The 23,821-nt window shown below is 34.6% G+C and overlaps 1 protein-coding gene across 1 annotated transcript in view; it reads right to left on the bottom strand.

The window, feature by feature from the left end:
• The window catches only part of LOC111046953 (plexin-A1), a 168,203-nt gene that overhangs the window by 36,070 nt on the left and 108,312 nt on the right, over positions 1 to 23,821 (bottom strand). The gene's annotated exons all lie outside the window — the stretch shown is intronic.

The raw sequence follows: 23,821 nt of genomic DNA, 5'->3' as shown, positions 1-23,821 counted from the left end.
AATTTATTGTCATGCTTTGAAGCGGGGAACTGTTTACAACAGTGGAACTGTTGTAAAGATTCAATTGTAGAAAAACAAGTATATAATTCAAATTTCTTTACTAGTTTGATAAATGACGTCCTGAGAATCTGTTTTTAATACCCGTACTGGCACCGGCAGTAGAACACTGAATTCTAACTAGCAAATATCCGATTTTTGAATCTATACAATAACAAATATCTATATGTATCTAAATATCTATACAATCCTTCATTTTCGTATTTCGTTTTGTGACTCGAATTCCACGAATGGTTATGATATGGGATAATTACTTGCGCAGATAGCTTCCCCCAAATATTAAATTGATTCATTCTGCAACAAGTGGAAAAATCTTATTATATTAAAGCTTAAGATTTTATCATTGCAGCGACATAATCACCAATAATAATAATGAAAATAATAATTGGCTAATAGGCACATTTGAGCAACACCAATAACAATGATCACAGAAAAAATTAATTTTGCGATAAATACAGCAATAATTGTTTATCCTACTTTCTACTTTCTGATTTCAAAATAAACCATCTTCTCTACTAAACGCAATCCATGGCCAATTTTGCCGTTGCATGTGAGCATCTAATTCTAAACACTCTTTTCGTTCAATTTGCTACTTGCGAGAATAGCAAGGCGTTCCACCGTTCCTTAAAGCCACCTCTTTCTTCTAGTTGAGGCCCTTAATCTTGAAAAATTGCCTCATATTGTTACACTGTTGTTAATTTTGAATGTTTACTATAGAGATCTCGTCCTTGACAAATTTTTAAAACAAAATCTTGAGAAAATAGCGAATTTTGTCATTGCCTTCATGCTTTTCACTTTTGCACCTCTGCTGAAATGATGACAAGCGCTTTGATTGCGGCGACTCCACACAAGAGGACGCATTGCATTACTATTTTCTTTTGTTTGCAAAAAGCTTTTCTTTACAAGCAGCTCGGTCCGTGAAACATTCAGGACTGTAGTGTTCGGTAGCCAGATGCATCAAAAACCTCATCTATTATTCAGGCCCAGGCTGCATACCCCACTCTCCCTCCCATTTCATCTGAATTAAAGCCTCTCTCTCCAGCTCGACTGCAGCGCTTCCGCCTCATCTATTTGTCAGAGTCTTCTGCCAGGCGACACTTTGCGTTACATCGCGTTGCGTTGCCCTTCTATTCTATCGAAACGCAGACGGCCCTACTACAAATGTGCATTACACGCCCTCTCAACTGACACTTCTCTACACTTCTTACTCATCTTCACAACTTTTCAAAACTACCCAACTAAGTTTTTATGCAAAAATTTACACATCAACAAAGGAAGGGTTTTGCTTTCGAAATTGTTGTGATGTATTGGAGTAGGCTAAACATATGTTGTTACGATCACCAAGGTGATTCCCGACAAATAGTTTGTTGTCCGATCTGGCCTACTTTGTCAATACATAATTGTGAATGACAATAAAAACATTTGATTTGATTTGATATCAACGCCATCAGAACAGGTTGGATTCATTGTGAGTTTATTGCGAAATAAAACTGTATTACACATTTCAATTATGTTTCATCATGAAACTTTCATGGAGTCTACCAATAAATTTGATTGATAAAATATTTTGAATCCACTACTCTCTTTACGCCATCACTATTCAAATGAAACGACTTATAGACGGGGGAAAACGGCAATTTACTGGCAGCCAGTTCTTTTTATTACTTCACATTGCACCGAATTCCATTTACCAGCTTTTGGATGAAAATTGATGGATGATGTAGAGCACTGACCGCCAGTAACTTGCCGTCCCTACTGTCCTATACCCTACGTCTGTATACAGCTTTACCGTAACCAATGTTTTTTTAGAATTTCAACAGTTTTCTCAACGGCAGAGGAGTTTTGGGTTAAAAATTAATTTGTTCTCATTTGGTTTACGAATTCTACTTCAGAATACCTCTTATTGAAACATACATTTCGATTTGTCTAATTTATGAACATAACCCAAAAGGTTCTATTCAATTAGGGTTAAAAAGTAAAAGGGAAGGTTAGGGAGGTTAGGATTTGGCTTATAATGGCAATATGTTAATATTATTGAAAATAATATTGATAATTATATACTCTAAAAAACTTAAGTTGGAATACTTGCACATTTGAGATATCGAACATATGAATGACATCCGATAAGAAATTGGAGTAACGTTGGCATTTATCACTTTCATTCTACGATCACAATCATAATAAGAATTAATATAAGCAGACTTGTCTACAATGGAACCAACCCTGCTCGGGAAATTACTCTGGATTGAAAAAAAAACTGAAATAAAACGTGGTAATGGTTGCAGTTCTGTTTCCCTCCTCTACCTTCCTAGTCACTAACCCTGTCACTGTCACTCTCTCACTCTATTACTCTCTATCTATCTCTCTCTCACTCACTAACTGCCTCTCTCCCCACTGTGATCACCTCGCACTTCACCGGCCCAGTTGTCACTTCCTCGGATATGTCGTGTCACTCCCGAGCTGAGTATTCAAAAAAGGTGAAACCGCTAACATCGTTAAGTGTTCAAAATTACTCGGTCCTCCATTAGTTTAAATTCTCGTAAAACCTCAAATATCGTTAAACCTCTTATCAAAATGTTTCTCGTAGTATCAGAACTTTGAATAACAGTTGAAATCAACACCCTAGCTTGTGATAATTAGGAAAACTACGAATCAAATTTTTCATTGATAGTTATTGATTATTCAAGTACGTGAATAAAAGATCATTTTACGTCTTTTTTGACCATTTCTTTCCCTGGATTTTCACGTAAACATATAATACGTCGTTACATTCATTGTGACAAAAAAATGTCATTCATACGAGGCTACTTGTCACGTAAAGATAAACTTGTTCTCAAACGTAATAGAAGAGCGAAGTTGAGTGAGATGAGATCAATGTCACACACTCAAAAAGATTTCACAGATTGAGGTTGAGGAAGCGCATTTGTGAAGAAGGATGCAGCAGCAACAGTGGAGCAATTCAATAAACGAGTTCATGCAATGGTCTTGCTGAAACGTTATTTACTTTTTTTGTGTGACTGAACGTTCTATAGCTACGCTCTTCCTCCACTTGAAAGCAACGACCACAACCAATTGTTCACGCATACGAAGATGTAGGTGTAACCTTCTATTATCTCATATCCGATAGGCTGTCACCAACTTCTAGTGTGGAGTCTTCAAGTTGGAGTAGTATTCTTGGCCTGCCACTACTTGTTAAAGCATCGACAACGAGCTGTCAGTAAAAGTATGTTAAAAGAGTTCTGGCATTGTCCAATATTGGATTCAATACTTCAAATAATCTTCGGTAAACAAACATTTGGACGTGCGTTGTAACGTTGCATCTTACAGAATGCCCCGACAGATTATATTGGAAGGAAATTTTATAACAGGTTACCACAACTCCTTGAAAGTAATGATGATTTGAAGATATTCAAAAAACATTCGAAAAAATATTTAGTTCTTGATAGAGTATTTCTTAGTGCACTTGAGTTCCTTTCAAACCAAGATGTAAACCTAGTGTAGATTATGTATTATGTAAAATTATTGACCTGACTTGTCTCAATGGCCCTACACACCTACAGATTTGGCTCGCGGATTTGGCCTGTGTTGGCTCGTGTCCTTGAACGACTCGGAGCAAAATCACTACACACTAGTAGTAAGCAACGCGAGCCCGGCATGCCCTACTAACAAAACGCTATCCAAACCACCAAAATCAAAATCGTCCAATAATGCAGATAGAGCAATTTTGATTTCAGATTTGAATTCAGCGACCCCAAATTCTTTGAAGCGTAAGTCCCATTTTCGAAGATACCCGAAAACAAGGGAGTTATGGCTGTTTTTAGTATAGCTTTCTATTATCATGGTAAAAACGTACTAGGTTAATAAGATAATAATCTTTTGCTCACAAAGGGAAAGGTTTTTAGAAGTGTTTGAACACTTAAAAGTTTAGGTCTAAACATGAACATTTATAAAAATTTTTAATTTTAATTTTAAACTTTGAAAAGATGAATCCAAATATGTAATCAGAAAATCAACTATGAATATGAAAAGAGTTGAATATGAATTCAACTCTGACCATTTTCACTTCCATTTCCTCCTTATTGCTATGTTATCTGTCTCTCTACACTCTCACCCCCCCTCTCACTCTCTCTCACTCTCTCTCTCTCTCTCTCTCTCCTCTCTCTCTCTCTCTCTCTCTCTCTCTCTCTCTCTCTCTCTCTCTCTCTCTCTCTGACGGATGTGAATTCAGTAGGCCTTTTTGAAGTGAAGTTTCATTATCAGATCTTTTAACGCCGCTTAAAAGTAATTGTGCTTTATTTGAAGTTTATTACTTTCCTTGCCCTACTACCATAGGTAAGGAAAGTATTGCTTTCCAAAAAAAATTAAGGTACCCCAATTTCAAGTTTTCTATACGTTTCAGGGTCCCCTGAGTCCAAAAACATGATTTTTGGGTATTGGTCTGTGTGTGTGTATGTGTGTGTGTGTGTATGTCTGTGAACACGATAACTCCATTCCTAATTAACCGATCGACTTGAAATTTTAAACTTGAGGTCCCTATACCATGAGGACCCGACAATAAGAAATTCAATAAAATTCAATTCAAGATGGCGGAAAAAATGGCGGATAATTGCTAAAAAACCATGTTTTTCACGTTTTTCTCGAAAATGGCTCTAACGATTTTCTTCAAATTTATATCATGGTTATAAGCCCTATCAACTAGCATAAGTCTCATTTCTGGGAAAATTTCAGGAGCTCCGTAATATTCTTGAGAAAAATGGCGGAAAATGACTAAAAAACCATGTTTTTCACGGTTTTCTCGAAAACGGCTCCAACGATTTTCTTCAAATTTATACCATGGATAGCTATTTTTAAGCCCTATCAACTGGCATAAGTTTCATTTCTGGGAAAATTTCAGGAGCTCCGTAATATTCTTGAGAAAAATGGCGGATAATGACTAAAAATCCATGTTTTTCACCGTTTTCTCGAAAACTGCTCTAACGATTTACTTCAAATTCATACCATGGATAGATATTCATAAGCACTATCAACTGGCATGAGTCTCATTTCTGGGAAAATTCCATGAGCTCCGTAATATTCTTGAGAAAAATGGCGGATAATGACCAAAAACCAGGTTTTTCACGGTTTTCTCGAAAACGGCTCTAACGATTTTCTTCAAATTCAAGCCATGGGTAGCTATTCATAAGTCCTATCAAATGACATGAGTTTTTTCCTTGGAAAATTGCAGGAGCTCCGATAGATATTGATAGATATGGATAGATATTCATAAGCACTATCAACTGGCATGAGTCTCATTTCTGGGAAAATTCCATGAGCTCCGTAATATTCTTGAGAAAAATGGCGGATAATGACCAAAAACCAGGTTTTTCACGGTTTTCTCGAAAACGGCTCTAACGATTTTCTTCAAATTCAAGCCATGGGTAGCTATTCATAAGTCCTATCAAATGACATGAGTTTTTTCCTTGGAAAATTGCAGGAGCTCCGTAATATTCTTGAGAAAAATGGCGGATAATTACTAAAAAACCATGTTTTTCACGATTTTTTCAAAATAACTTGACCGATTTTTTTCAAATTCATACTCTGTATAGTTATTTATCAGCTCTATTAACTGGCATGAGTCTCCTTTCTGGGAAACTAATGGGGGGTCCACCCCATCCTTGAGAAATGGACTTTGTAACCTCCTTCTCGTGCATGAGGTAGGTAGGTAGAGCAGTTCATAAAAAGAACACATAGTCGAGATATTTCATCTGTAGAACAGCTGTTTTGACGACTTTTAAAAAAATCATCGAATTTCACAATTTACACAAAGGAAAAAGTACTCTGAAAACAATTATATATACACATATACAAAAGTCTGATCGTAGTTTCGAATATGAGCAAGGAAAGTTGTGTGAGTGCGCCACACCAGATTTTTTTTAATATATATATATATATATATATATATATATATATATATATATATATATATTACTTTTCTTCACCTCTTCTCCCTGTCCCCTGACAGGATAGAGCTTTCTGCTATCTTATAATTATAACAGTTAATCTGTCATTTTCCAATTATCTACTAATTTTTCTTCTTCTTAATTGCATTAACTATTTTACTATTTTGTTCATGATACTATCGTTTATTTTGTTCAATTATCTAGATATAGATTTTGTAATGCTGTTTTTGTGCAATGGGTCTGTCGAGACCCAGCACACTATCAATAAAATCAATCAATCAATCAATCTCTCTCTCTTTCTCACACAGACACACATCAACTCTTAATTCACACAGCGCAGCAGTAGATAGAGAATTGAACCGTCATACTTAATACTGTAAAGCCTCAACCAACTCCCAATAAGTAGTAAGGTATAGAATTTTTTACATCTTGTGTAATATAGTATTTAAAATACTATGACAATTCATTGATTGAAAAAGGTTGTCATACTCGATATTATCCTGTAAAAATAGAGACAAAAAAAATGTGATTCAATTTCAGCTTCCTCAATAAAATTTCACACAAGAAGACAAAAATAATATAAAAATAAGTTCTCCTGTAAAAATAGAGACAAAAAAAATGTGATTCAATTTCAGCTTCCTCAATAAAATTTCACACAAGAAGACAAAAATAATATAAAAATAAGTTCATTTTTATTGAATAAAAAATTGAAATATGTTTATTCTACAGCTAATAATTTTTTTGGGAAACACTGGTATTATTATTTTACAGTACTAGTACTCTCTTGCTATAAGTTCAACCAAATTCTTCATAGAAATAGAATTCTTCATTAATAACATTGAAGTTCTCACAGACTTTTTATTTTCGACTATTTTAGAGTTCCCGCGAACCATTTTACTAATTCGAGGGCGCTGAATCCGAATCTGAAATCAAAATTTTGCTATCTCGATTTTTAGGCGATTTAGATTTTTGGTAACTACACGCGCCCGGCCGGGAGAGCCTACACACTCACGGATTTCACCCGAGCCGAGACGAGCCGAGCCGCGCCAGTAGCCCTGGACGAATTTGGCTCGGCTCGCAATAAAATCGCCTACACACTCACGGATTTCTCCCGCGCCGAGCCAAGACAGGCCAAATCCGTGAGCCAAATCCGTAGGTGTGTAGGGCCCTTTAGGACGTAATCTTAAGAAAAAAAATGTATTGGGAGGGTTTTGTAATAACGCCAAAGATCCGTCAAAAATTAGCGGTATTTTAGCTTTTTCAAGGTTTCTACAAAAACTAATTGATAGAAAATGTTTAAATTTGGTACAGAAGTTCAGCTATGGTATAGAGATTTAGTATTGAAAGAACTTCAAAATTAGGCCCAAGATAGGCGGTACAGCGTTTTCCTTAGTGCTGCCTAGCGTTTTATCAGATTTTTCAAGAACTGATTGAGAGAAAATGTTCAAATTTAGTATATAGATTCAGCGAAGGTGTGCAAAGTTGTATTAGGTGTTCAAGGACTTGAAAATTACGCCAAAGATCGCCCAAAATCAGCGTTTTTCCAGCGTTCGTTTGCGTTTTCCAAGTTCTATCAAGAGCAAATGAACAGATAATGTTCAAATTTGGTAGAGATTTTCAGCTAGGTTCTAGAAATGTTCAAAAAATAAAATTATTTTGTGAATTTGAAGTTTGTTTTATTCTGATTTGTATATTCAGATTGATGATTTAGTGTATAAATTGAAATGGACATAACCTACATAGTATTTGGACAATTTGAGTCAAAATTAGGAAATTGAAGAAATTTTGGGCGATAGCCTGTTTTTTCTTTTCCGACTATTGTATTTTTTTATAAATAAAAAAAATTCGTCATACGACAAAAATCTGCGTTTTTCTTTTTTTTTCTTAGTTTTATGAGGAGTGATTAACAGAAAAGTTTGAAATTTGGTAGTGGTTCAACTAAAGTTGAAATCTGTTGGAACAGAGGTTCTACAGAGTTTCAGCTGGAGTCTTCAGAGATTATGTAGGGAGAGCTTCAAGATCCTGCTAAAGGGGTTTCATGGATGATTGGACTTGAAAATCTCAACTCAATAGAAAAGTTCTGTTTGGGTAATGGCGATGCTTTCTTTGAAGGTTCCTTTTCTACAGTTTTTCATTGCATTATACTCGATTTTAGTCGATTGGAACATGAATGGTTGAAATTAATGTTTTGTGAGTTCTATACTTTATTTGTTTCAAAGAACTAGATTGAAATATATTAATTTTCATATCTTAATCACACATTACATGCGAAATGATATTCATATTCAAAATGGACAGACTGTTAAAACTATTCCCCATCTTCAAACAATCTCTTTTATTGATTTTTTGATTTGTATTGTCATGTTTCTCTGCGTAGTAGTTATTAGTTTGTATCTTTGCAGCTGGAGCGCTAGTGGTCCACTGCCGTCTTGATACCGTGTATTCCCGTTGCACATTTTATTTATCTTTGTTCTAGTTTTTGGATATGTTCTGAAGCCTTTGTCATTTATTATTGTATTTGTCAATTTGTTGTTCGGCTTCCGGATATTTTTTGCATCTTTTTATAGATCATTTTTTTATTGGTGATTTCTTGATCAAGGTAGCACCTGCTTGCTACACATTTCCTGTCCTTCACTGCTCATCGCTTGGCTTCTAGCAGCAACTTCGTGTGTGTCTCCAATTATTCTGCTTTATTCGTGAAAATAGTTTCACCTCGCCCTGTTTTACTTGTTTTATTTGTTGGAGACATTTTTTCGGTTCTTTGGAGCCATCAACTTTGAAAATCGCATAAGTAGTTCATTTACTATTTCAATTTTAATTTGTCAACGTGCTCGGGAACTCTCTTGTGTGTATAAGTTACAACTTGAACTCTCATCTCTCGTGAAAATAGTTTCACCTCGCCCTGTTTTACTGGTTTTATTTGTTGGAGACAATTTTTCGGTTCTTTGGAGCCATCAACTTTGGAATTCGGACATTTAGTTCATGTGATATTTCATTTTAATTTGTCAACGTGCTCGGGAACTCTCTTGTGTGTATAAGTTACAACTTGAAGTCTCATCTTTCGTGAAAATAGTTTTCACCTCGCCCTGTTTTGTTTATTTCAATTGTTGGACATTCTCGACTGGTTCTGTGGAGCTATTTTTTTTTTTGTTTTTCAAGACTTGAACACTTGTTCCAATTTTACATATTCTATTTCCATTATGTCATTCTCAAAATGGCTGCTTGCGTGTGTTACCGCGTCGACCTACAAGTTTAAATTTGTTTTACATATTGCAGACTCTTGTTTTACATTGAGTGCTAACCTTGTTTAGTAATTCTTCATTTGAAATTTTGGGACTGAAAGTTTACCCATCATTCATTCTATTGATACTTTGTGATATCACTGTTTAAAGTGACTCTCAAGTGTAAATCGCATTTTACAAACATTGCAACTGAATATTTCCAAGACTCAGGAAATATATTCTTAGAAATATCAATTGAAAACTCTTCCTCTACAACTGGCTGCCGTTTCATCCGCATTTCAAACAAGTTGGAATCTTGTTTCTCTTCTGATGTGTCCATTCGAGCTATTGGAAGTTCATGCTGTCTTCGAAGGCCCTAGACCAAACCGGGACCTTGACTTGGCCCTATTCAAGCTATTGGAAGTTCATGCTGTCTTCGAAGGCCCTAGACCACACCGGGACCTTGACTTGGCCCTATTCAAGCTATTGGAAGCTCACGCTGTCCTTGAAGGCCCTAGACCAAACCGGGACCTTGGTTCTTGCATTTATGTTCTGCAGCTAAGTATTTTTGTATCATCTACTTTGTATTTTATACTGCCTTAATCTATTGTTTTAATCTTTCAGGTTAGGAATTCATGGTTGTTCATATTCAACCTCACTTTATCTTTGAGTTATTTGATAAGTCAAATTGCTCTTGAGAACTGTTTGTCAGTTTTTTGTAATCAATTCATGAATGTTCTGTGAACATTGCAATTATCAATCCTTTTGATTCTTTTTTATTATTCTTTGATTATTGCTAAAGCTTAGTCTCTGCATTTTGCAATTAGGCTATTTCAGTATAGACTACTGTTATTCATATAACCTTATGGTTAATTTCAACCTACTTGTTTTCTTTGTTAGTATCAAACCAGTTCAAATGTTGACGCTTTGCAATTCAACATATTTACATCTCAAATTTCCTAGGTGTTATTTGTTGTTAGAATTGACAATCTTATGTTTAAACTAAAGACTACTTATTATAGACTCTGGTATTCTATAAACGCTTGTTTAGTAGCCATTACATTATTTCATTTTTGATACCAGATAGATTATTTTCTACGTGCATTGCTGTTATATTCATAACCTTTTACTGTCACTCATTGATAATTTAAGATCCAAATTATTCAAATGATTACTATTTTTATTAACTCTGTTCTTTCTAGAAGCATTAATACTGTTTTCAAATTTACTTCATGTATTCAATCTTATCTCGTTCATGTGTTTTTTGATATTCTTTAATGCTGATTAAAGTTTTGTATTTTACTAACCTACTTTTTCATTTGGCATTTCACCTTAGCCTACATGTTAATGATTAGTTTTAATACTGAGTTACCTAAACTGTTTTGCATTCATTCCAGTGCACAGGTTTTTGAATGCACAACGGTTCTTGCACTCATGTGGAGTTTCAGTCGCGTGTCAAATCAATCAAGACACATTTGTTTCTCTTATTTCAGAATTTGTTTTATTCTCTCCTATTATACAGTCCACTCTTTTCTAAGACTAAATTTCACACAGACATTTTTTCAACCCTAAGCTACCTAGTTTATATAAACTTTTCCGAGAACTGATGGATGGAAAATGTTCATATTCCGGCTATTAGTAAATAATATCAACAACAGTTCTATAATAAATACGGATGATGAACATAAAAGACAGTACAGTTCAGATTGTGATTATGTGGAAATAAGTGAGTAGAGTTCTAAACTTGAACACATAAGATAATTATGTTCAAGATTAAGTGAAAGTATAAAGTATTTCGGAAAATAATAGTTCTCATTATTCCATGATTTTTCGAATTCAAGAACTTGAAACCCTGAGTTATCAATGATTTTTAGATGAATGATTTAAAACAAATCCGAGAAATGTGTTTTTTCAGATATGTGATTGAACACAATTCGTGGAAAAATAATCCTTAAAAATGTGTTACGTCTCTCAACACTATTACAAAGAGTTGAGATACTTAATTATAATGCAATACTATTTCATTTTTAGTTCTTACATGAAAAGAAAAGATTATCCTATACGGACATAAGTTACAAGCAAACCCATGAAACTAACCTTCCTAACCCATGAGACAGCGTTTTTCAATTTGGAACTACTAGATTACTTTTACCAAGTCGATCCGAGATAACTCGACCGAATAAACTCTTGAAAAATGATAGTCCATTATTTTTCTAGAAAAATAGATTATTGGGATACGAAATTCTCTCGTTTTTCCTGTACATGCGGACTTCGATTTTGAGAGATAAAAATTAGTCCAATGCTTCGACTTGAAGGGGATTCAGGAGAAGTGAGGGAAAATACCAGTTTCCTCCTATTCCAATACGTTTCCCCCCTCTTTCGATCCACCTGAATCATTCTCTGTGAGAGAGCTTTGAGAGCTCTAGTGGTACTCATAAAAGAAATCGGAAATATCCTTCGAAAATTGGAAAATACCCACAGTAATCGGCTTACATATGCGTTATATGAAATAGTCCCCGAAGAGTAAATTTTGGGTTGAAGCAAATCTGGGTTCTATTTCAGTGAGCTAACGCCAATAAATGAGATCCTACCAGGCCATCTTCCGTTAATTGGATCAGCATATCTGAAAGAATCTTTCTCCATATTTTGGACCTTACATGACAGTTCCAACTTGAATATTGATCAAAAAACTACAGCCAGAAAGATGAAATTGTATTTCGAAAAATAAAAAAATTGTATTTAATTAAACAACCCTACTTTAAAATTCTAATAGGAAAGGGTGTTATCCAAGGTCATTTTCTTTTCCGCCCCAAATTTTTACAGCTCTCCATTTGATCTCATCGGAAATCGAACATTTTCGGCCACAATATGACGTACGAAAAACAGCTCATTACGTTCTCTATAGTGTGGCGAAAACTAATTGTTTGAGACTCAACTAGATAATGATGTAATAATCAGAATAATTGATCATTGTTTCACATGATACATCGGTGGTTGTAACTATTCAAGTATTTTACATTCAATACGAATATCTACCGAGATACAAAATTTACTACTAAACAGAAAAATTATTTTCTTCATGAATAATAGGAGACATGACTGTATGATGATGTCACTAAAATATAAACATATTTCATTCAACTATTTGAAAAGTATGTCAATATACAGTATTCGTTCAGCATCTACGTGACTTAGTTTCAAGTTTAGGATGACTGCCAAACTGTAAGTGAATACCGTGACTACTCAATATAGTAAAGAATAATCTCTTACAGCGAACCCTTTTTGTTGTAAACGATAACTGAAGATTAGAGTATTTGAAAAGAATGAAAAGCAATTTGAGGAAACGTAATACCGTAATAATTATTAAATTTATCATAGATACTGTTGTAAACATTTTACGGCTTTTTATAAGAAACCAACGGACATGGAAACATGAAAACTCAGTGACTTGATTGAAACTGTAATGGAAACACATGTCCATAGAGACAATGTGAAAAACATGGTGAGTTCAATTTCTCGGTTTCCTATTTGTATTATAATTTTCTAATATACCTGAAAATAATACTATCCTATACTAATAGAAAAATAATACTATTCTTATATAGGATCAATGAAATTAAGATTATAAACCAAAGAGTTATACGTGCTCTATGGTATGTGTACATACATGTTGTTTTTGGCCATAAACCTCAGCCAACATATCCGCAATGCGTTGTCACATGGTTGCAATTATTTAACAGATAGATCAACGTGTACATGATGCTCGAAGCAATGTGTTGCAACAGTTATAAACAGTTTGCAAACACAGATCAGAGCGAGCCAAAAACATAGTTTTCGAAGTGGTAGAAATAAATTTGCAGCAACTGACGACAGTATATAAGTGGACATAATGAATGAAATAGCGCTGCAAATCGAAAGTCAGATCAAAGTCGAACCAACCGCTGCCGCCCTAATCAGCACTCTGTTCGTCGCGTGATGCTAACAAAAACAAAACCTGAGCACATGATACACCTTTCTCTCACTCTCATACAACACTCTCTCTCAGTTCCTCACTCACTAACCCCTTCACCGGAAAAACACACCCCACTCCAATGAGCACCCTCACGTGTTCAGGCACTTGTCAAATTATTCCTTTTCGATTTTGAATTTTCTCCAACACCCACCACAACACAGTTAATCAACGAAACCGCTTCAACCCACAACCAAACTTCGATCACTACCAAACTTCCTATAAATGTGCGCACTGATAATCTATCGATTCTCCTATAGTTTTAAAAAATAGAGCATAGTAACCTGCAGAGTAGATAATATTATTATCCGTCACAATGCATAACTAATAAAACGGTATACTATAAAGAGAGATTCACGATATAAAGTCAGCACCAGATTAAAATTGCTTTGCTGCATTAGACAAAGCAGATCAAGTAATCATCTTCTACCTCTACACTGTTTCCAAATTGTTTGTACTTTATGAAGAGATATAATGAACTACTAGAATATTCAATTCTATTATAAGCATGTACTATTAATATTTGACCATTAATGCATCATTTTATTTATTATTTGAGATTATTATTATTTATTATTTTATCTATCAGTTGATTACTATTATTATTACTATTAATCAACAATTTATATTGGATCATATACACCGGGATGCTTAAAAGTCCCTGTCATTTCCACTGACATTATAACTTGGATCTGACTATCGGTTTTAACTATTAAGGACTTGGGTTATGAGACGATTTTTTCCCCTAATTTATGTTCAAGATTGAAGATTTTCCTTTCAGAAGGTTATCGAACTAGAAAATCTGGATACACTGGTCAGAGAAAATAGCTTTCCCAACCTCACAAGTATAGCTAAAATTGAACCTACTGTAATAATATCAACTAATGCTGCTTCTGCAGCTATCTTGAGCATCATATGACATTTAGAATGCATTCACATAGTCCGCACGTCAGACGTCATCACTCAGTTGTTCAAATGTTCATATTCTCGTCATCTCATAGAACATGACCCCAACTTCACTTGAAGTGCATTTCATGAACATGTCTTATTTTAGGCCAGACTGAATCTGGTTTAATCAAGTCAAGTTTGACTTGTGAGGATTAACCCAATATGTAGAAAATGCATTAAGCAGATCATGAGGTTTTGCATTTTCAGGATCGGAAATAACTTGACATTTAAATAAATGTACGACTATTCATGGTGATAGAGAAGAATATGTATTTATTTTAGTTGTTCATTATTTGGTTTGCGGGCGGGCGGACGATCACAACAGTGTTAGTGATTTTCTATTCGTTGAGTAGCGAGTAGCGAGCTTAAATTGACAGACCATGTTTCTGTCATTCGCCGGTACTGAAATACACATACAGCATTCGATCCATGATGATCTATAAATACAAGAGGGTTGAGAGTCGAGCATCACTATCTGATCTTGTTGCTCCCTGTTTTCCCCGCCTAATCCAAGCTACCAATGTTCAATATCCAGTCTGATCTTGTCATGTAAACTGCCCTCACCAGTTAATAATAATAACATTTAGGCTACAAACTCGCTAACTTCATTTCGACCAATGCTATGATACTCTATAGCTATCTTCTTTTAAAATTTCCATTGAAGATTATGCAAAGCTTGAGTCCATAAAAATATCATCATCCTTCAGTTAAGCCATTTGATGGTTTTCTATCCAACAATCAATAATTAATAATGATATATGAACAAAAATCCAAGTAATATGACATCAACTACATAAAAGATTTTGACCTCCTCGCCGGAAAATAATATTTTTGTTTAGTAGCGTTCATCGAATTCCCTTCTAACTATTCTCCCTATTGGCAATATTTGCAAAGTTTTTAGGCTTTATTGGGTTTCTGTTCAATAACAATTATTAAATGACTATGAATTGTAATAGGGTAGAGCAATTTTTAAATTACTCAGTAATGTTCTATGAAATGCATACAAATTCTGGAAAATTGATTTTTTAATCAGAATAGGCCTACGACTCCAAATTTGAGAATTTGCCTTGAAGTATGACTCAGAATCTCATGAGTACTGGTGAAAGATTGTACATAGAAATATTAAACCTATTTTAACTAGTAGCTCTGTGAATAGTAGACCTCGCGCAGTTATAAACCACAGCCTCCTCTAATACTGTCTATTAGAGTAAATTTTGTCCTGTCGTGTCATGTCGGCGAGATATCGGTGTGAAAACGACCAATGGCTGATTGGTTTGGTGTATCGACAATGCTAATCATCTGTTGCAAACAACTATCATCAAAAGCTAATCTCCTACAAGACATACTGTCAACTGGTCAGCCCGAGTTGAAAGCAGAGAAAGGCCGAGAGAAAATACAATGTTATTTTTATATAAATCAATTTATAAATTGCATGCGTCCTTGCCGCTGTTTAATAGAAATGAAAACCATCGACTTGAATCTTAGACCTCACTTCGCTCGGTCAATTAATTGCACACTGAAGTTATACTTTCATTGTGTATTTAATGGCCTTGATACTTCGACGAAACATTTTCTTTTGCTATCCACACCATCACCCCCTACAATTATTTTGTACTCTAGAAACATTTTTAACAGGTTATTAGATTCGACAACGAATACTTCAAGTGGCTTAGATTGCAATAATACTTAATTGGTCTTCTCCATTCAATAACGAACAGCACGTGTTGAAAATATCTTTGAAATCAAAATCATTATTATAGGATGAAACGAATTCGCAATCATGTCAGCCCTCGTCATCTTTTTCAAATTGACAGTATAGTCAGCTAAATAGAATTTAGAAAAAAAAAAACATTTTTGTATGATGGTGTTCTTTTGAAAGCCAAATCTATTCTTGTGGTGTGGTGGGTGGAGGGATGTAGGTTCGTGTTTTGCAGCGGAATAAATGTAATTGCTGCCAGCAAATGGAGTCCGCCGTCGATACGATTCAACTCCGGAAATTTAGTTGGCTGACACTCTTTTGTATTTTCAAAGGCTTATTCGTTCAGAGCTCTTTAATAAACATTCATCCTCTTTTCTGCCGCTCGCGTCGGTGTGATGCAGATCTTTTCTAGTTTTCTCAAACTCTTTTCTGACGAGAAGGAGAATTTTCCACGCTAGAATTTATCTCTTCGAACTCTATCTTCTTTCACTCCGCCACCGTCCACCATCTCTTCATCCTAATTGTGTCTGTGCAAACGGCCAGTAACCTTTTTTCTGATAACTCTTCGTTCTTTACTCGGTGTACTTCTTTTCGTTCAGTGTCGACTCGTTCAGTATCAGAAAGGCTCGTCTCGTTTCAATCTTTGTTGGAGACTACCGAAACAATGTCGACATGGTCCAAAGGGATTTCTTTCCAGTTTTTCATTTCATTATGTAATGGATTATCATATCTCTTTAGCGTCTCGAATCGAATCCATAGTTATAGAAATTTCCTTCAAATATTAAACCATCTCGTCTCCAGCTTCCATCATAATTCAACCAAATATGGAATAGCTTCAATCATGTTGACAAAGATCCACTGATTCACTATACTTGTAGAGTTTCACAAGGAGTTGTACAGAGTTCTTTACTAAAAATTCCTAATCAAAATCGAAACAAGTTGAAAAAAAACAGAGGATTATGAAATGTTATTCATGTTCCAGTTTTGTGTTGTTTCGAATGATTATGTCTATTGATGGTACTGATTTTTGCGAGATATCTTTGTGCAGATTGGAAGTAACTGTATTTTTTATTTGAAAGAGACTTGTAAAAGTCTTCCATTTATAAACGTCAAATGTACATAAAACTGTATAAACGTCTTTCATGCTCACTGTATTGACTTATATATGCTGTATTGAGATTCATATTTCATGAAGTTATAGGCTAATGCTATGAGTGAGACAATGCAAATAAGAGGACCCTATTAACCTTTTAGGGTTATAAAAAACAAATAATGGAAAAGACGTCTTCTTGATTTGACACAAGCTCGAAACTCGAAGAAATACAAGACAATGGATGATAACTATTAATTATTCCATTTAATTATTAAGCTTCGATTTCACAATTTTAATGCACATATTTTTCTTCATTTTTTCCCCATCTAAACACATTGGTTTTCAAACTAATCTAACATATGTTATAAACGTAAAACGTACATAATAATACTGAATAATAGTATTTAATAATCAATTCATGTTCACTGAATTGACTTAAATATTCGTTTATTGAGATTCATATTTCATGAAGTCTGAGATAGCAAACATAATAAATATTAGGAAAATACTGAGTATTTTGAAGAGTGACATATTGGAAGAACGTTCTAAGTTTCGGAAATTGCCCATTGCAGGACATTAAGGATACCAGATACGACCTTTGAATCGTGAATAATAGAAGAAATAGAGCAACTAAATTACTTGAAACTAGACGTAGAAACATCTCACCGAGATTCCATTGCTAATGTAGACTCATCAGCTGATGAGCTTTCTCGTCTGTACATTACATCGTTCAGTACGGCACCACCAGAATCGTGATGTCGATTCAAAAAAAGCAAATCAAGAGACATACGTAACGTTTAGGATTCTCACGTTTTAGATTAGTTTAAAGTAATTGAAACACAAGAATTAGTTGAATTGTTGCAATTTCCGAGTTTGTCAAACGAGAAATGAAAATTATGATCATCAAACAAACCACATTGGTGTTTGAGTATATAAAACCCAACCACATGCCATTCATACATTTCCTATATAGTCAACATTACTTCACTAATATTTGAAGATAATTTGATAGTGATAGCACACTTCACAATCTAATAATCACTAATGTCTCATCTGGTTTTCATAGATCTGCTGTTATTCCAGAGTGAAATTATAGTTAAACAATTTTGTTTCTCCCTTCAGTTCATGTCAAAGAAGTGAGAAAAAGTAAAATAAGTACTCTAAGGAATTATGTATATGAGTTTACAATAACACCAACATGGATCAATAATATTGTGAACAATACCACACCAACACATGTTTATGATCCTCTCGGAGTAGATTTTATAAATGCAATTCACGTTTTCATTACGAATCAGAATGACATTATTGATTCAGACCAGATGAACAGATTGATAATACCAGAGATTCACCACAAAACACAAAATTCCCGGCAAGCGTGGTCTGGATATTTTCTGGGAATTCGATATCCACTTTTCACATAAATTCACAGTTATTTCAAGCTTTTGCGGACCAGCAAGGGCACTACATTTCCAACTGAATTTATCTCGTTCACCCTTACCACTGTCCAACTATAATAACATGAGACCCAGAAGTGGTCGGGGTTTACTGTATCATGATTGAAGTACCTGAATGATTGTTGACTCTGATAACGGAAACTTTGTAGTGAATTATTCCAATGCATTCCACAAGTAATCCATCAGTATTTTTACATTAAGTAATCGAATTTTGAATTCTCTCCAAATCACATTGCGATTTGCGTCACTAGTGCTATTGAAATTTTAGGGATAATTTACAATTTGCCCCTCCCGATTCATCATCCGTGTTCTGTATTCTGTAATATTATTAAACGTTGAATGGGTGGTATGGGTGATGTGTAATGGAATTAAGGTTTTGATAGATTACAGTTGGACAGCTGCACTGCAACTGGGCAACTCCAACTTGCCTCTGCAAAACTTACAATTCTTACAGCCGGAGGCAATTAAACGAGAAACACTCGACTCAACAACTGAATTCACAGTGCAAGTTTCAATCTAATTTAGATCTTTTGTTTATGCCTCCGTCGACTTTCCGTTCATAGGTTTTTCAGTGAATAGGCAATGGGGATGAGGATGAGAAGACTTCTTCACTGTCTGAATCAATACGCCCACCTTTTCACGGGTTTAACTCCTTTACGTACAAATTAACTGAAACAACAGAATCTCTTACTTTGCCAATACCCAACAATTCTTTGCAAACTTCTACCTTTCCGTCAATTATTACATTCATTATAACTTTTCATGAATAGATTATTAGTTGAACAGCGCCAAAGTGAGAGGACCACCGATAAAAACCAACCGACAGGAAAATAAGAATCAGGGGGAAAAGAGAAAATCAATCACAGATATGAGCCGATAAAATTTTGAAATTCTCGGCTTTCAATTTCCTATACCGAAAATTTTGTTGAAAAAAGCAATAACTATTTAGTTAAGGTATCGGTGACATTCTTTTAGATACCGGGGTTTGAAGGTGATAGTTTGTCAGGGTGAAACAAAGACATCTACCCGAAATGTGTACATCTCATCAATATCAGGTCCCTTGAATCATCATCAGTAAATCACCCCTTCAAATAGTTTTTAGAAAAATCAGAAAGGCCGATTACGGATCCGTTATTATGAAATGAAAAAGTTAGAATAAATTTCAATTGGTGAAATTTATAACTCAGGATTTATGTAATGTTCTAATTTCAGTGGATTAAGTGGTGGTAATTGTCGATGGAAGCTGCAGGAAGTATAGGCCTACTCCTTAACTTACGTTGAGGCCGAACTATTGATATCGCAATCTGGATTGAGACCAATACCCAAAGGGTTCATTTTTATATAGAAAATAATGATAATGTATAAATACTGTAGATAAATAATGTATAGCGTATAACTGGAAAAGGTTTCAAATAACAATTGTTAATTTGTGATAATAAAGGATATTTCAAACTACGAGTTTGTCAATGGATGTAAGAAGTATTTTACTAGGTAATAATACTTCACTATCCCACCGGAATTCATGGAATGCACAAATAGAATGCACAGTAACTAAATGAGCGATTTATTGTTTCTTAACTAAATCAGCAACAGTCACAGAAAAAACTATTTTGGTGCTCAATAAATTAGAATTTGACACTATACTTATTTGGAAAATATCACGTTTCAACAAGAGCTGAAAATGAAAGTTGTAATTCATTCTTGAGAATGTTAATGAATTGCTGTAATTCAAAACACGATTTGATTCTTCCATTCATAAATAGCCAATTTCACAAATAATAAGCAGGTTCAACTCATACTGATCTGATAGAATTGGAAATTTTATTCTGATGGGAGCATTAAATGAACTATGTGATAATTATTCTGCAATTACAAATAACGCATTTTCTGAGATGTAATTTGAGACAGGGCAATGGGTTTGTCAGTTTGAAATGCTAGATTGTAAAGCCTCTTATCTTTTACATGGACAGTCCTTTGGTTCAAGGTAATCGTATAATACGAAACAATTAACATTTTAAGTGATATTTTTATCTAAAGATATGATTGTATTGCAAATTTGAGGGCAAGAATTTTCTTGAACTCTCACTAAGAAGTAACATAATTGGTTATGCTTGGAATGAAATGAAAATATAGATTCTCTAAATCGATCAGTAGTAATATCAGTGAACTTGGTTGAATTCTGTTATCTTGAGTACGGTCGGTTTTATGTGAATGATTTTTCCTTGAGAGAAAACAGATGAAAGGCTTACTACATACAATAAACTAGAATACTTATTTTATTAATACATGTGACATTATAATTTATAATACATTCTTCTTTAATAAAGCAAAATTTAATTATTTATTAATAAGAGACCAATAGATTCCAATATCATGAGCATATCATTATACTAGCCAGCAGGCTCGCTTCGCTCGTCTTATCCGTATAGCAAGGAGCCCTGGACCCCCGGCTGAATATCCAGAGATGTGAACAGCAAACTCGCTTCGCACGCCTGCAATCTTCATTTAAGCTTGCTTCCTCCCGTCAAATACAAACATACATTTAGGCTCGATTCAATCATCAGTTGACTGAGACCACACAGGAAAACGATAGAAAACAACGATTTTTATCGTATCGCTGGTGAGCTTTTGAAGCTCCTTCTATCAATCAGTTCTCGAAATAGTTGATATTATTAACTATGTAGCTTAGGGTTGAAAAAATGTCTGTCCATTTTGATTATGAATATCATTTCCCACATAGAGTGATCCTATGAAAGTTAATATATTTCAGTCTACTACATAATTGAAACAAATAATGAAATGAAATTACTAGTGACAGATAAATTCCGGGAAACGTTGTAAAGCCGCCTATATTGGGCGTATCTAGCGTAATTTTGAAGACCTCTAAAGACAAAATTTCTAGATCCTAGCTCAACTTCTGTACAAAATTTTAACATTTAATGCTTTTAGTTCTTGAAAAAGCCTAGAAAATGCAGGAAACTCTCAAAAAACTGCCGATTTTGGGCAATCTTCACCGTTATTTCAAAACCCTTCCAATACAGCATTCATCACCTCAGCTGAGCCTGTGCACCAGATTGGAATATTCTTTGCCAATTAGTTCTTGGAAAAGCTAAGAAAACGCACAAAACGCTGGAAAATCGCAGATTTCGCGTATTTTTGGAAATATTCCCAAATCCGTTCTTGGTGCGCCTCTAGGTGGCCAACTGAACATGCATGCCAAATTTGAACGTTTTTGGTTCAGTAGATGTTTAGTTCGGTTTATTATGAATTAGTGAGTAAGTAAATGAATCACAGCCATTTCGCTTTTATATTATCAGAAGATGAAAATATTCTTGTTATCAATGCTTATTGTGAATTCAGGACTCTAATGCAAACTCACCATTTATCTATCCAGACTTTTCGTTTTCCACTTTATAAAAATTATGGTATAGGTAATAGTATCTAGATATGCCAGACAGGTTGGCCTAGTGGTATGGAGTGTTACAACTTAGTCTGCTACCACTGCCTGATCGTGGATTCGAATCCCTACGCATGGATGTTCTCAGCAATCACCCACACACTCATTCCATCACCCACGCTCAAGCAGAGAGCTTATGTGAACATCATCCGCAATTAAAAAATTAGTACTCCAATATGTATGATTAGTATATAGGCAACGAATGAGTAAGATTTAATCAAGCTAAATGATGGGTTATCGAACAATATTTTACAAATTTCTAAATCACCAATATTATAAAGTAGGCTACAGATGTATTGACAAAATTACTAAAAAATACTAGACAGTAATGAAACGTATAATAATAATAATAATAATAATAATAATAATAATATAATAATAATAATAATAATAATAATCGGTTGAGAGATATTTGTGAGTTGTCCTACCACCTACATGAAATTGGATCATACCATATCAAAAGCACACTGGTTTAGGTGGAATTCGCCAGTTGGCAAAAAGTAGCAGTACGCCTGATATAATTTTGGTCCCCTAATCAACAAAAAGGGTATTCCGACTCGTAATGATTCATTTTAATGGTGTGTATTCCGAAATCATGAACAGTGCAGTGCGGCTTTGATGTACTCTGGTACAATCAAGAGATGGAGTAGGTTTAATGTTCTCTCTGGTCAGAGAATGAAAGCGAGAGCAAGAGAGAGAGAGAGAGAGAGAGAGAGAGAGAGTCAGATAGCGAGAAATCATGCAGAATCACCGTGGGATGTGATCATTGTAGGATTTTTTGTTGATATTTGTAAAAAAGGCGCACGCATGAGGCGGGGTGGTGAGGCGGTTGGTCCATCAGTTCATGGTTAATGGTGTGGAAACGGGGTCGACCCAATGCCAGGTCAAGTCCAATGCCAGAGTTTGGAGTTAATCGACTAAAGGAGCACTAATCGAATCGAATACTGAGAGAGTATTAGTTCGTGCATGGAGCTCCGATTATTGTTAAATGAAAATGCTAGCATTTTACACATTAGCGTAAGACAAGCAGTAGAACTACCATCATCCAACACAAAAACACTCTTTTTCCAGTCGCTGCCAAAAATAGATCTGATACGCTAGCGCATCAACTTACCATGAAGCCGAATTCAATATGCTTACTACCAACTGAACCTCGATTCACCTATAGTTTATTTAGAAAGTACAGAAATATCAAAGTGAGCAATTGAACCACAAATAACATTAGATGATAATTTCTAAAAATTATTTAAATTCAAATTCAAATTATTTATTCGCTATCAATTTTTGAACATTGAATGCATCAATGTCACAATAATTTCTGCGTCGTCAATACAACTATGAATAACAATATTGATAAAGATAACATATAATTCGAAACGAAGTTAAGTTAGTGCAAAATGAGAAGAAAGGATAGGTTCGAATGTTATGCAAGTAAAATAATGATAAACAGAAAAAGATAGTATGAAAGTTAATTTCATGATTGGATAAAGTAGTCTACTGTTATCTGTCCTAAAGGATTGATCTATTAAACAAGATACAAGAATTTTAAGATAGAAATTTTAACTGTGCTTATCGTAAGAATACTCAGTAAGAAGGCTCAGTATGTTGGATTGTTGAAAACTCTCCTATTCAAGATCAACAAATTTAATAGCCATCATGATTGTTTAATAATAAACAAAGCTAAGCACTTACCTAAACATGTACTATAAAATACCTAAATTGCATTTTCTGCTAAATAGTGCTCTCATAATTCTTGTTTATGAGTAAGGAAAATACTTACTAACTTAATTTTACTTACTTAATTCTTGTTTAATGAGTTGAGGGAAAATATTATAATAAATGTCGGAATTCGAATCCAACTCATGATAGGAGCAGTTATAATGAACTGAAGATGCAACACTATATTTCTAGATTATAGGCTACACTGATATTTCTTGGCAG

Source organism: Nilaparvata lugens, chromosome X (genome assembly GCF_014356525.2).
Source record: "Nilaparvata lugens isolate BPH chromosome X, ASM1435652v1, whole genome shotgun sequence".
Lineage (NCBI taxonomy): Eukaryota > Metazoa > Arthropoda > Insecta > Hemiptera > Delphacidae > Nilaparvata > Nilaparvata lugens.
This window is presented reverse-complemented; position numbering and strand designations above follow the sequence as displayed.